This window comes from Perognathus longimembris, chromosome 2, assembly GCF_023159225.1.
Source record: "Perognathus longimembris pacificus isolate PPM17 chromosome 2, ASM2315922v1, whole genome shotgun sequence".
Classification (NCBI taxonomy): domain Eukaryota; kingdom Metazoa; phylum Chordata; class Mammalia; order Rodentia; family Heteromyidae; genus Perognathus; species Perognathus longimembris.
The window spans coordinates 84,546,645-84,561,659 of record NC_063162.1 but is presented as its reverse complement, the minus strand read 5'-3'; the positions used below and the strand labels follow the sequence as shown (position 1 = coordinate 84,561,659).

The 15,015-nt window shown below is 38.6% G+C and overlaps 1 protein-coding gene and 1 non-coding gene across 2 annotated transcripts in view; both read right to left on the bottom strand.

Annotated features, from left to right (window-relative positions):
* The window catches only part of Jazf1 (JAZF zinc finger 1), a 335,812-nt gene that overhangs the window by 203,010 nt on the left and 117,787 nt on the right, over window positions 1-15,015 (bottom strand). The window lies entirely within an intron of this gene.
* LOC125347385 lies at window positions 4,653-4,756 on the bottom strand. The gene has a single exon (XR_007210173.1). It is a non-coding gene; the product is annotated as a U6 spliceosomal RNA (small nuclear RNA).

Here is a 15,015-nt window from a genome sequence, read left to right as displayed (position 1 = left end):
AGGACTGGCACAAAAACAAACCAAAACAAAAAGTATACAAGCCATACATACCCTAATTGATTAAGCAGAAGCAAGTTTTGTATTGTTTTCCAGAGTACATATTCCTATATGTACTTAAATATACAAAATGCTACTTTCACTCTCCAGACTTGTTCAATCAACACCATTCATCTAGAATGACTTTCCTGCTTGTTGTGCTATAAAACTGATCCCACAGTAATTACAGAAGTTGAAGGAATACAACTGAAAGAATGAAATGTGACTGATCCCAGGTGTCTTTTAATAACAACTGATACATAGATTATTTATTTTATACACAGATTTTTAAGACCTGTAGGGCAATGCAATTATCAGCAAAGGAACAAAGACGGTCCTTCTATATGCAAAGAGAGCAGTCTCTTTGTACATAGCAAGTGGGGAAAATGGCAAGTGCACTGCCCTGCTGGCACCTGAGACTCTGTGAAGCTCCCCTTGAATGCTTGCTAACAGGCTCTATCTCTCTCCCCCAGCACTTTGTTTGGATATGTTCTAGTCACACTAAAGCCACTTGTAAATATTTCCCTTTGGAAAGCTAGCCTTAGTGTAAAATAGGATTCTCTCATGCCTGAGGCCATTTGGCTAAACATGCTCTGAGCATCCCACTTAAGAAGGGAGCAGGAAAAGGTTCAGACTCTAGACACAGTCTGCCTTTCTTCCTGTGTCTGGTTAATGTAGCAGCTGGCTGCCTGGAGGAAGGGGAGGGAGATGGTCAAAGCAGAAGGACCTGGCGCTGGGCAGATTTACCCATGGACTTGGGCATCATCCTTCCCTAAGCGAATGACATTCTTATTGCATTTTGTTAAAAGTCCCTAACATTAGGGGTAGGAATGTTGCTTATGGTGTTTTCCCAAGGGTATAAATAAAACACACAGTGTTTTAAAAATCCATCCATTACACTTAGAATTTGGAGGTCTATGTCAGTAAGACTTAGAAAAATGACCACACATTGCTAATACAGACTTAATAAATCACAAAGTGTGGCTTCAATTTATTCCCTTTGGGGTTTTGCATACCTTTGGCAATGACTTGATTTTTTTCCAATTTTTATTATTGAAGTGATGTATAGAGAGGCCACAGTTTCATACGTTAGGCATTGGATACACTTCTTGTACTGTTTGCTACCCCGTCTCTCATACCCCCTTCCCCCATCCCCCTGACCCTTCCCCCTCTGAGGTGTTCAGTTCACTTACACCAAACAGTTTTGCAAGTATTGCTTTTGTAGTTGTTTTTCTTTTTTTACCCTGCGTCTCTCAATCTTGGCATTCCCTTTCAATTTCCTAGTTTCAATACCAGTATACACGGTTTCCAATATACTCAGATAAGATTACAGAGACAGTGCAGGTACAACCACAGGAAGGTGATACAAGAACATCATCAATAGTAGAAGCTACAGATACACATGTGACGTTGAAAGTAGTTACAACTGTGATATAACAATTGTCTCCATAACATGGAGTTCATTTCACTTAGCATCATCTTAGGTGTTCATAAGGGTATAGCTATTGGGCCTTGTGATGCTCTGCTATGACTTGCCTAAATCTGTAATAATTATTCCCAATAAGGGAGACCATAGAGTCCATGTTTCTTTGGGTCTGGCTCACCTCACCTAGCATAATCCTTTCCAAGTCCTTCCATTTCCTTACAAATGGGACAATGTCATTCTTTCTGATAGAGGCATAAAATTCCATTGTGTATAAATAAATAAAATGACCTGACTTTTAATCAAGTTCCTCCCATTTCCTCTTTGCACTACTAACACTGAATCCCTAATGTCGTTTCCCTGGTGAAGACTCACCCATGGGTCTGCAGTTGTCATGTCCCTAAGCTTCTAGCCTGGCACTGAGATCCCTATAGGGTCAGTGGTTACTCACAGGCCCAACATATCCTTGACAGCCATTGCCAGGGCCACCCTATGAAGAGCCTCCTGCACATGCTCTCTGCTCCACCTATCTTTGAATTTCCACCTTAGAATGTTAAAGGCTTATCCCACCCCTTCCAGATTCCTCAAATGGACTGCTGCCATTAAATACTTGTTCATTTTTTACTTGTTAATTAATGATGTCTTGATACCATTTATTATATAGAATGTAAGCCCCACAAGTGCAAGGATTTCTATTTTACGAACTGATGTGGCTAGCACAAAGTAGGCCTACAACAACTACTGACTCCATGACAACTTTCCTGAATGAGAGTTGGCCTTTTAATACAATACACTTCATATGAGTCATTTCTACACTTGAAACTGTCACAGCAATATTTATCAGAGAAGGCCAACCTCAGGAAAACTAGAGATCAGAAATGTGAAATAAGGTGTCTAAGGGCTCAGCACTGATGAAGGTCAGTATTCTTCCTCCTCTGAAGTCTCAGCAAATGTCTACTAGCTTGCAGCTTATTTTCTACCACTTGCAGCTTATTTTCTAGAATACTGTGCTGATTTGCAAACCTCTCCTTTCCTCTGGTTTCTCTTCTTTGTGAAGAGAGAAAGGTTTTCTTCTAGTCAGAGCTTCACATATTGAGGTTCACTAAAGGGTAGGCAATAAAGGGACAGGGGTATATGATTTAGACAGTATATATTCAAAATGAAAACCTGGAGTATGCAATAAATGAAAGCATCAATGAGCACTAATTAATGAGAGGCAGGTTAATTAGTAAAAGGAAGCAGTTCCCACCACATGAACATGACAGCGGTGAAAAGCCCGGTATCAAATGGGGCTCCTGGGAGTGCAGGTCTTTAACATATAAAAATTAACTGCAAGACTCAAAGGGCAACGCTACACTAAAGGCAACTTTTATTGCCTGAATTATTTGGAAAAAGTGGAAGGGAAGACTGTATTATCTGTGAGCATGAAATCTCATAGAAATCACTGTGAACATTTTCTTTTCTAAGGATCGTTCTGCATATCACAAGTGCTTAAATAATGGGATGAATTATGAACACACAGCTCACCAAGTCAGGTGAGGATTCTAACTTCTCTTCTTGGACAAAGCTCAAATTATGACTTAACACTACCCAAGTGGCTGAGATCAGTCCTACTGTGTGTCTTTCTGATTTTAACTACTCGTGCTCCTGTAACCAGATTCCAAGCCCCATGACTCAAGAACTCATACCCATGACATTTCCAAATATCCCATCTCTAGGTTAGGGACTATCTCTACTATTCTTTTTTTTTTTTTTTTTTTTTTTTTTTTTTTTGGCCAGTCCTGGGCCTTGGACTCAGGGCCTGAGCACTGTCCCTGGCTTCCTTTTTGCTCAAGGCTAGCACTCTGCCACTTGAGCCACAGCACCACTTCTGGCCGTTTTCTGTGTATGTGGTGCTGGGGAATCGAACCCAGGGCCTCATGTATATGAGGCAAGCTCTCTCGCCACTAGGCCATATCCCCAGCCCTCTCTACTATTCTTTTGGAAATGTGTGTGTGTGTGTGTGTGTGTGTGTGTGTGTGTGTGTGTGTGTGTGTGTGTGTGTATCCAAGTATCTGTGCCTTGTAGGGGTTTTGATTTTGAGTTGATATTCTAGAGATTAATGCTAATTCACTAAACGTATTCTATTATTAAATTTTTAATTTAATATGGGGCATGTGAAAATGAAGTTAATTTGGCTATTGACCACCACTTCTCCAGAAGAGAAAGTAAGACGAGAACAAGATCCTACCAAACCTTCTTGGTTTGTGACTCTTATCATGAGTTATGTAAAGTCCAGCAATTACTGTGCCACTAATGAGGGCCCATCTGACAGAGGCAGGCTGAATTGAACTTTTGATCTAAAACTGGTAGTGTAAGGAAGCCTGAAGCCTGATTATTTCCACAAGCTTAATCTATGTGTCCACCTCTGGTATGTTTTTAGAGATTTTTTTTTTTTCTCATTGAACTCTACCTTTAGACCTCACTACAGGTTAACGAGAGTAAGCCAAGTCTTGATAACAATGATAACAGCTAACATTTACTGAGCACTTACTGCCATGCCCCGCACAACCTCATTACTTTTACATATCATCATTTCATCCTATACCACCCTATGTGGCAAAACCATGGGGCCTGGTGCTTTCTCTAAGACAGTATGTCTGATGCCCTGTTTTTAGTGGCTTTAGGCTATCCAGGTCCCCTGATAGCTTCTGAATTCAACCTTAATTAAGTTAGGAAATTTGTTTCATCTAACATTTAACATTTCATCTAAGATGGTTCTTAAAGTTGTTCAAGATATCCTGATTAGATTTACATCTGTTTTACTGGCAAATATGCAGGTTTTTGAAAATATTTATTTATTGTGAAAGTAATGTTCAGAGGGGTTACAGTTTCATATATAATCAGTGAGTATATTTCATATCGAACTTGTTACCTCCTCCCTCATTTTTCTCCGACCTTCCCCCGCTTTCCTCCCCACCCTCCTCCAAGTTGTACAGTTGGTTTATGGTGTACTGTCTTGTAAGTACTGCTGTTGCATTGGTTCACCTTACCCCTTGTCTCTCCATTTTGGTGTTCCCCTTCCCAAGTTCTGATAAACATACATAGAATCCCCAGGGTACCAAAGTCAGTGGCATTGGGGGTAAAAAACCATGAGGAAGAAAGACCGAAAAATAAAAAAGGCAGAATTTCATATGGTACATTGAAAATAACCAAAAATATGGAATGCTTCACAAATTTGTGTGTCATCTTTGCACAGGGGCCATGCTAATCTCTGTATCATTCCAATTTTAGAATATGTGCTGCTGAAGCAAGCACTATACAGGGTTTTTTAAAAAATTATTTTTATCATCTTTTTATTCCCTGGATTTGGTTCTATTTTATGTTTATCTATTTATTATCTTTAAGTATTTGTACAAAACAGTTGCCATTTAAGCAAGCACTCTATGAATACACTATATCTTGATCGATGGCATCCCTTTATTATCTTTAAATAGTTGCACAAAGGAGTTACCATTCAACAAATCAGTTTATAAGGTAAAATGCATCTTGCTCAATATCACTTTTTCCATCATTTGCCACAGGGTTTTTTATTACTAACATTCTTTTTGGCTCTCTTTCTTCTCTCTCCCTCTCCCACTCCCTCTCCCTCTTGACCAGTCTTGGTATTGCTTGGTCAATTCTATTTATCTTCCCAAGGAACCAACTTCTGGCTTTTCTGGATCCTATCTGGTGTAAAAATTTAAATTTCCCCCTTAATTTTGGTCATATTCATTTCCTTCTGTCTTCAAGGTTTATTATATAGTTCTCTTTCAATACAGGCTGGACTTTGTCACTGTTCAGTCCTCTTCCCCAGTGCAGTTTGGGGCAGTTAGCCCAGTTTGCTCATATGACCAGCTCATCACGTAACACCTATGTGGGCCTACAAGAGGGCCTTAAGAGAGAGCTCTGTAGAAAACTGCCTCTAGATTCACAGTAAAGAATCTGAGGGAAAAAGAATTTTCAGCAAAGTACAAAAATTTAAAGCATTCCTTTCTTTAATTTTGTAATTCCTTATTGTGGAATAGCTCAGGATGTCAGTTCTAAGTAACAGAATTGATAACTGTGTGAGGAAACGTAATTTGGATTATAAAATTCTTGCTTTAATAAACTTCCTTAAACAGTAAAAAAAAAAAAAAAAAGAATCTAAGGTGTTCTCTCAAGGGAAGGGAAGGAACACTGGATACCGAAGGTGTAGAGTGAAGGCAGGTCAGAACCATAGTTTTTCACTGTTCATCAGAGTCTTAGCCCAACATCCTTTCAAGGATAAAGGAAAGGGCTTCACTCCTTTACTACCTCCCCCTTCTTAAAACCATGTCATCAGGTTTCACTGTTCTGTTTTCATAAATGCAGATAAACTACTTCCACCATTTCATCCTTATTTACCCTCTCCCATTCATCTTCCTTCCTCCTGTTGGTACTCACCCACCCCTAACAGAACCTATTTTACTTTCTTCTTATTCATGTTTCTTAGTGTGTGTTATTTCAGATGTGCACATTTTATATTTTAATCAAATAACCCTCTTTATTGCTTTCTCTCTTCCCACCACCCTACATTATCAACAGTTTTCATTGAGAATCCTTATGTCATCTTCATTTATAGTTGCAATGTATTTTGAAATTATTCACCTTCTTTCTTTGTTTCTCCCCTCCTCCTACTTCTGAATAGTCTTACAGTTATATTCATATTCTATGTGCTTCTATGTACATATATGTATGTCCATGTCCATGAATGTGTATGTCTCTTAGGTCTAGCTTCCACAGATGAGTGAAAATATATCTGAGTTTTTCAGTTTGGTTTATCTCATTCAACATATTTTCCAATCACACTCTGTTGTAAATGACATTTCATTTCTGTATGGCAGTATGATATCCCATGGCACATAGTACTGCATCTTCTTTATTCATTTATCTGTTGAGTACCTCAGCTGGTTCCACAGTTTAGCTGCAATAAATATAAATAGGCAGGTATTTTCTTTTTTTTTCTTTTTTTTTTGGCCAGTCCTGGGCCTTGGACTCAGGGCCTGAGCACTGTCCCTGGCTTCTTTTTGCTCAAGGCTAGCACTCTGCCACTTGAGCCACAGCGCCGCTTCTGGCCGTTTTTCTGTATATGTGGTGCTGGGGAATCGAACCTAGGGCCTCGTGTATCCGAGGCAGGCACTCTTGCCACTAGGCTATATCCCCAGCCCTAGGCAGGTATTTTCTTGTATATTTATTTATATGCCTTCATATCCTGATGAAGATTTCCTCTCATTCTGTGGGTTGGCTCTTGGCTCTGGAACTTGTTCCTTATGTTTTACAGAAACTTTTAAGTTTGATGAAGCCTCTGGTCACTTCTTATTCTTGTTTTCTGAGCACTTTGAGTTATATTCAGAAAACAATTACTTGTGTATATAACTTATAGAGTTTTCTCAGAGTAGATGTGAAGGGTCAGTCTGAGTTCTTTGAAACAATATGAGTTGATTTTTGTACAAGATAGGTCAATTTTTTGTTGTTATTAATATCTTTTTCCCCTTTATTGTCAAAGTGAATTACAGAGGGGTTACAGATTCATATGGAAGGCAAGTACATTTCTTATTCAACTTGTTACCTCCTCCCTCATTTTCCCCCCACTGCCCCCTCCCCATTTCCCTCTCCACCCTGTGAGTTGTACAGTTAGTTTACACCAAATGGTTTTGTAAGTATTGCTTTTGCAATGGTTTGTCTTTTTATCCTTTGTCTCTCGATTTTGGTATTCCCTTTCCCTTCCCCAGTTCCAATACATGTAAGGAAAGGTCAATTTTAAGTCTCCAGAGAGTAGATAACCAGTTTTCTAGCACTGTGTGTTGAAGAGGCTGTCTCCTCCCCAGTATGTTATTTTTTTGTTTGTCAAAGACTAGATAGCTGTAGTTGTGTAGTTATATTTCTAGATTTTCTATTGGTTTCTGGATCTATTTTTATGCAAATATGTGCAATGTCTGACAAATGTAGTATGTGATACCTTAGCAGCTTCCATAATGACTTGTTTTCTTATGTTTTGAGATTTTTTAATGGAAGCTAATATATTTGAGAAAGTCTGTGTGGTTCTTTATAGCCAAATTAAGGGGCTTCTCCCTAAAGAGTCTTTATTTGCTTCTGCCAATATTCTTAGATGAATATTTTTTCTGACCACTCAGCCAGTGTGAATTCTGGCTGTAAATCCATGAGCTGTTCTGAGATTATAAGTTTTCTGAAGAGTTTTATTTTTTTTGCAGCTACACACAACTTTAAGGTTCAAGACAGAAATGTTTCCATGGAAGGGCCTTATGTTCTCCCCCTCCCCGACCTTGCCATTACTAAGAGAGTATAGCTTAGAAGTACCAGCCCCATGGTAAGAGTCTTTTAATTATATAGTCCAACTTGGATGGGCCTAAGGTTCTGGCCTTCTGTGGCTCTGGAGACTGTAAAAACAGAAGACCAAGTTTAGGGTGAAAAGCAACCTCTAGCTTTTAGCTTCTCTCTCTGGTATGTAGCATCTGAACACTTCTCATGGTCTTGTCAGATGACTGTACTGAAAATGGATACGGGTCCTACAGGCAGTGTGGTTTAATGTGATTCAGCACATAGGATTTAAAACTAAACTTTCTGGGTTCAAATCCCTACCTGTAGCCTTGAGAAGTAATTTAACCCCTGCTTCACTATTCTACCTGAAAAACAGAATAGGAATAGCACTTGCCTCATCTATGGATCTTGGTGAGGATTAATATATGCAAGGCTCTGTAAACATGTCAACACTATAAAATTTTTATTATTACCATTACTGTTAGATTATTGTGCTGTCATAAGACCTTACAATGACAACTTCCTTCTATTTAAGAAAGTGCACAGGGCTGGGAATTTGGCTTAGCAGTAGAATGCTTGCCTAGCATGCATGAAGCCCTGGGTTCAATTCCTCAGCACCACATAAACAGAAAAAATTCAGAAACGGTGCTGTGGCTCAAGTGGTGGAGTGCCATCCTTGAGCAAAAGGAAGCCAGGGACAGTGCTCAGGCCCTGAGTTCAAGCCCCAGGACTGGTAAAAAAAAAAGTACACAAAACACATAAACATATGTGTAATGATATATGACAAACATGCTCTACCAAACACTCTTACTCTCATAATTTAGGACCAGGAGGGGCTCAATAAAATTAAAAGATACAATGCAAAGTAAAAGAGTGGCCAGGCACGGGTGGCTCAAGATACTAGCTATCAGGAGGTTGAGATCTGATGAGCATAATTCAAAGCTAACCACATTAGAAAAATCTATGAGATTCTACATTCAATTAACCAGTAAAAAGCTGGAAGTGGAAGTATTGTGTAAGTGACAAGTGACAGCCTGGAGCAAAAAAGCTAAGTGAGAGTTAGAGGCTCTGAGTTCAAGTCCCAAAACTAGCACAAGAAAAAAAGATTAATAGCCATTTTGTCCTCAACTATGAAAGCAAGCAACTGTATGGCCTGTTATGGGGTCTGTCACATATCAGTTTCTCTTGTTTTTACTATGCCATGTGATACAGAAATAGACAAATAAAAGGTATACAAATTTTTAGGTTCAGAGTGACTGTGTTAAGAGAGTCAAAAAGACAATATACTACAAATTCTGTAACAAGACATGCACATAGCATGTAATTTGAGACAGAAAACCTTAGTCAGAAAAGTTGTTTTTTTAAAAAACACTTCTAAGGGGCTAGGAATATGGCTTAGTGGCAAGAGTGCTTGCCTTGTATACATGAAGCCCTGGGTTCAATTCCACAGCACCACATATATAGAAAAAGGCCAGAAGTGGCACTGTGGCTCAAGTGGCAGAGTGCTAGCCTTGAGCAAAAAAGAAGCCAGGCCCTGAGTTCAAGGTCCAGAACTGGAAAAAAAAATCTAAAACCTTTTACATTAAAACATTAAATGTCTACATAACCATACCATAATGAACTCAGTTTTGTTTTTTGTTTTGTTTTGTTTTTGTTTTTGTTTTGCGGCACTAAGGCTGTGTTTTATTCTCAGCATACTCTGCACAGGATCTTTGAGACAGGGTCTTGCTCACAATATCATATATTTGGCAGTGCTGGGGTTTGAACACAGGGCCTCATGACTGTTATGCTAGTGCTCTTCCATTTGAGCCATTCTTCCTAGATCTGTTTTTTTTGGGGGGGGGTATGGATTCTTTTTTTTTTATTAATTAAATTTTGTTGACAAGGTGTTGTGCAAAAGGGGTACAGTTACATAATAAGGCAGTGAGTACATTTCTTGTGGTATCTTACACCCTCATTTTTCTTTCCTTTCCCTAGATCAGGTAGGCATATATACAATACCCAGTGTACCAAAATCATATTCAGTAACCATGTAGCGTACACTAAAGGAAATTCACCTAGAACTTTAAATGCAATATCAACAATGGAATCCTCCTGTGTCCTTCTCTTGGAGTTGTTTTTGCTTAGACATAATGTAAGGTCGCTGACCCAAACCTGTGGAAATACCATTTGAAAATAAGTTTTTTGTTTCACAGAGCTGGTCTCTACTGTCCTCCCCTCCACCTCCACCCCGCCACCCTAACAGTCATATATCAAGGAGACCATGCCCCTTTGTTCTCTGTGTTCTAGGCTTGTCTCGCTCAACATTATTTGTTCACATTCTGACCATTTCCCTGCGAATACCAATATTTTATCATTTCTAATCACTATGTAGTATTCCCTTGTGTATAGGTACCATATTTTTTGTATCCATTCGTCTGTAGTGGGGCATCTGAGTTGTTTCCCTATTTTGGCTGTTGTGAATTGTGCAGCAATAAACATGGATGTGCAGATAGATATCTTTATGATATCCTGAGACCTGTTGTTCAGGATAGATACCTAGGAGTGGTATGGCTGGGTCATAGGGTAGGTCTATGCTGAGCTTTTTGAGAAAACTCCATACTGTTTTCCAAAGTGGTTGTACTAACTTGCACTTCCACCAACAGTGGAGAAGGGCTCCTCTTTCCCCACATTCCCTCCAGCATTTGTTGTTGCCTGAGTCCAGAGTATAGGCCATTCTAACTGGAGTAAGGTAGTATCTCAGGGTTGTTTTTGTTTGCATTTCCTTTACTGCCAGGGATGTTGAATATTTCCTCATATGTTTCTTTGCCATTTTTATCTCTTCTCCTCTGAAGTCTCTCTTTAGCTCCTTTGCCCATTTCCTAACTGGTTTACTGGGCTTGGAAGGGCTCAGTTTCTTGAGTTCTCTGTAGACGACAGATATTAGGCCTTTGTCTGTTGCTGTGCTGGTGAAGATCCTTTCCCATATGGTTGGCTGTCTTTCTAGTTTGGTGGCTATGTCTTTAGCTGTGCAGAAACTTTATTTTGTGGAGAATCTCCCTTATCTGTTGTGCCCCTGGGACTATATTCAGGAAGTTTCTACCTGTGCCTATAAGTTCTAGCGTCTCTCCTATTCTGTCCTTCAGTAGTTTCAGGGATTCAGGTCTGATGTTGAGGTCCTTAATCCATTTTGGGTTGATCTTGGTGCATGGTGATAGGCTAGGGTCTACTTTGAGATTTTTACATGTGGCTGCCCAGTTTTCCCAGCACCAGTAGTTGAAGAGGCTACTTTTTTTCCATTGTATGTCTTTAGCTCCTCTGTCGAATATCAGCTGACTGTAAGAATGTGGCTTTATTTCTGGGTCTTCTATTCTATTTCATTGGTCTTCAGGTCTGTTTTTATACCAATACAAGGCTGTTTTGGTTATGATGGTTCTATAAAAGAGCTTGAAGTCTAGAATTGTGATTCCTCCTGTGCTGCTTCTTTTGCCTAGAATTGCTTTGGCTATTCTAGGTCTTTTTCTGTTCCATATGAATTTATGGGTTGTTTTCTCTATTTCAGTGAAGAATGTAGCTGGGATCTTGATGGGGATTGCATTGAATTTGTATAACATTTTGGACAATATGGCCATTTTCACTATATTGATTCTGCCTACTCATGAGCATGGGAGTTCTTTCCATCTCCTTGTGTCCTCTTTGATTTCCCTTTTTAGATTTTTATAGTTCTCATTAAATAGGTCATTCACTTCTTTAGTTAGATTAATCCCTAGGTAATTTATTCTTTTTTTTTTTTTTTTTGGCCAGTCCTGGGGCTTGGACTCAGGGCCCGAGCACTGTCCCTGGCTTCTTCTTGCTCAAGGCTAGCGCTCTGCCACTTGAGCCACAGCGCCACTTCTGGCCATTTTCTGTATATGTGGTGCTGGGGAATTGAACCCAGGGCCTCATGTATACGAGGCAAGCACTCTTGCCACTAGGCCATATCCCCAGCCCTAATTTATTCTTTTTTTAAACTATTGTAAATGGTATTATTTCCATAATTTCCTTTTCTGCTTGTGCATTGCTAGTGTACAGAAAAGCTGCTGATTTTTGTGGGTTGATTTTGTATCCTGCTACTTTGCCAAAATGGTTTATTAGGTCTAGGAGTTTGGTGACTGAGTTTTTTGGGTCCTTCAAACTTCCTTATTTTTTTTTTTTTTGCCAGTCCTGGGCCTTGGACTCAGGGCCTGAGCACTGTCCCTGGCTTCTTTTTGCTCAAGGCTAGAACTCTGCCACTTGAGCCACAGTGCCACCTCTGGCCATTTTCTATATATGTGGTGCTGGGGGATTGAACCCAGGGCTTCATGTGTACAAGGCCAACACTCTTGCCACTAGGCCATTTTCCCAGCCCTGAACTCAGTTTTTAACTGAGTGTTCACTTCATACTGCCAATGTTAATGAACTCTTCACTTAGAAAGTAGAGAAAATAAGCCTTAAAAGAAAATGAGCTCTTGCCAATTTTCTTATAATTCTCCTTAACAACAACAAAAAGGAACTTCTTTGGCACAAGTGGTATTTAGGCTTTTGCCAGTTATTGGCTTTTGATTGCTCAACTGCAAATTCACTTTCATAGTAGCTTTGTGATAATGGACTGAACTAGAAAGCGTTGGTTTGTACCCTGAGCACTGTGTTTAGGCATTGCCAGTAGAGGGCGCAGCAGGGACATAGCAATTGTTAGTAGGTAATGTTTCATATTATCGTTCTCTTGTTTCAGGGTCTCTCTCTGCAGTGCATGTATGTGAGCATGTTTGTGATGTGTTTTGCTCTAGTCATGCATCAGGTGCACTCAGTCCCTTAGTAACTGCACAGCCCAAGTCAAAGCCTCATAACCACCTCTCCACGGACCTCTGTGTACTCTGAATGCTACAAACCTGTGTCCACAGTGGTACTCCCGAATGCTCAGCAGCTTTAAACAACCAATACCCAAGAGAGTTGCTTTCTGCTAGTCTAAGAATCGTGAAACAATTGTGACCCAGGAAATCCAGAAAACTTTCCAGTCATCTCCAATATGTTCCATCCACACTCTTTCCAAAACATCCTGAAACCCATCTTTGGGGGATGATACTTTGCATGTCTGTCCTCCCTTGGGACTTCTTCAGCCCTAAGGTATCCTTTAGAGTGAATTTTCTTGACTTCTTTATAATTACTCTCCTGTCTTAGCTTAATATAGATTGAGCACCTCTCATCTCCAAAGCTCCAAAATCTGAAACTGTTTCAGGACCAACAGGACACTACCAGTGGAAAATTCCAAACTATAAAATTTGTTTTATGTACAAACTACTAAAATATTATATTAAAATTAATCTTCAATTTGTATAGATAAAATATCTTATTTATTCCTAAGTTGTCAAAAAAACTTGAAATCCAAAATATTTTAAAATGCTTGGTTCCAAGCATTTTTTTAAAAAGGGATATTCAGCCAAAAATTCTTTGCACTAAATTTCTCCTATTTAAATTCTACTATGGTTTTAGTCTTCTGGCTTGACCTAGACTGATATAGTAGCTAACTTCATTCCTCAATTCCTAGTCATGGATTCATCACATTCAATTTACTTGATCAATTAAAACATGTTGTATTTTCCTGTGCATTTTAGCAGAAACACTGGCCAACTGCCATGCTGCTTGCATTATTTGCAAAATTTTAAATGATGCCAGGCCATATTATCAAAGCTTATTTAATTTTTTCTTATACCACATGAATGAACTGGAGGCTAGGTATGTCACCCCCACCTCAAGGATTTAAAGTAAATCTAAAGTAAATCTAAATTTTTTTGTCTTCACAACTTGTATTAATTTAATTTTTGGCTGGTCTTTCGTTCATATTTCAAAATAGTAAGTATATTTCACATTCAAAATAATAATTAAATGCCTTATTCTAAATCATTTTATTTTCATAGGAAATTGCAGATTCTATTTCCAGAGTAACAACTTAAAACTACAATACTAAAAGTGATGCATAAGTATAGATTATTTGTCTATTTATTTAATGATCCTTCAGGAATCAGTATTAGATAGATCCTAGACTAGGAACTGTGGCATAAAAATATAAAGGGAGCACTTTCCTTCCACAGACTGGGATAGGACCAGAATACAAGAAGATGGGGAAAGAGGGAAAAAGAACAAGTCTTGGTAACAAAAGGTAAGAATTCCCCCCGCCCCACCCTTATAATCACTGACCAACATTAATAAACACCTCTCTTCAGTATATAACCTATATATTTAGGGAGGACAACAAGCAAATATTTCCAAAAATAAAAACAAAGAAGTTTCTTATCACATGTATTTGGACTTGAGTTCTTAAAAGTAGAAGCACTTCAGCAAAACAAAACACAAATTCAAACAAAACCACTAACAGTGTAGCTGCTACTATGCACCAACAGTAGAAGGAAACCAAAAAATATGCAGTGTGTGTTGTTTCAAATGCTTTTTCACATTCATTGGTAATCAAAACAAATATCGTGGATTACAAATCTTTTAGGACATCTGACTCAACAGCATGCAAATAATTTGACATTTTACAACTATACTTTCAGTAACATTTGAGAATCTCTAAGTAAATAGTTTCCAATTTACAGTGTCTCTCTGACACCAGAGAGGCCATAGGAAATGCCACCATTTCAAAGAAACCACAATGAAATTTTAAATGCAATGAGGTACACATCACATTTAAGCAGAATTTCAACAGACCTACAAAGAAATGCGCTAGTTTTCCTCCTAAAAGTTATGCTAAAAGGTCAAACCATTCTAATGATAAGTAACTGTCAAGAGTTAAAAAAAATTAGGCATCTTATATTTCTTTCAAAATGTAAATGACTGAGGTAAGCAAAATTTATGTGTATCAAGAAAAACCGAAGGTATGGAACTAATACCCTTCAATGACCAGAAAAATATGGCCATATAGTCCCTTATTTCCATCTTTAATTTTAAGTAAGCTAATTTCCCGTAAAACATAGAAATATATTTAAAACCTCAGCATTTTCTATGTTAAGCAGCCAACAGGAAACCAATGTAAAATTTAAAAGAAGGAAACTATGTAAAAATCTTATACAGCAAATGTTTTTTCAATTCTTTCCCTACCAGTGCCTAGAAAATATTTCTGGAAACTGACAATGAGCTAGAATGAACTAGAAGAAAAGGAAGAGACTTATTCAGACCTATTCAGCAGTATAATAGTACTGACACTAAAATACTAAGCAATGCACTCTAAAATGTGGCTATAACGA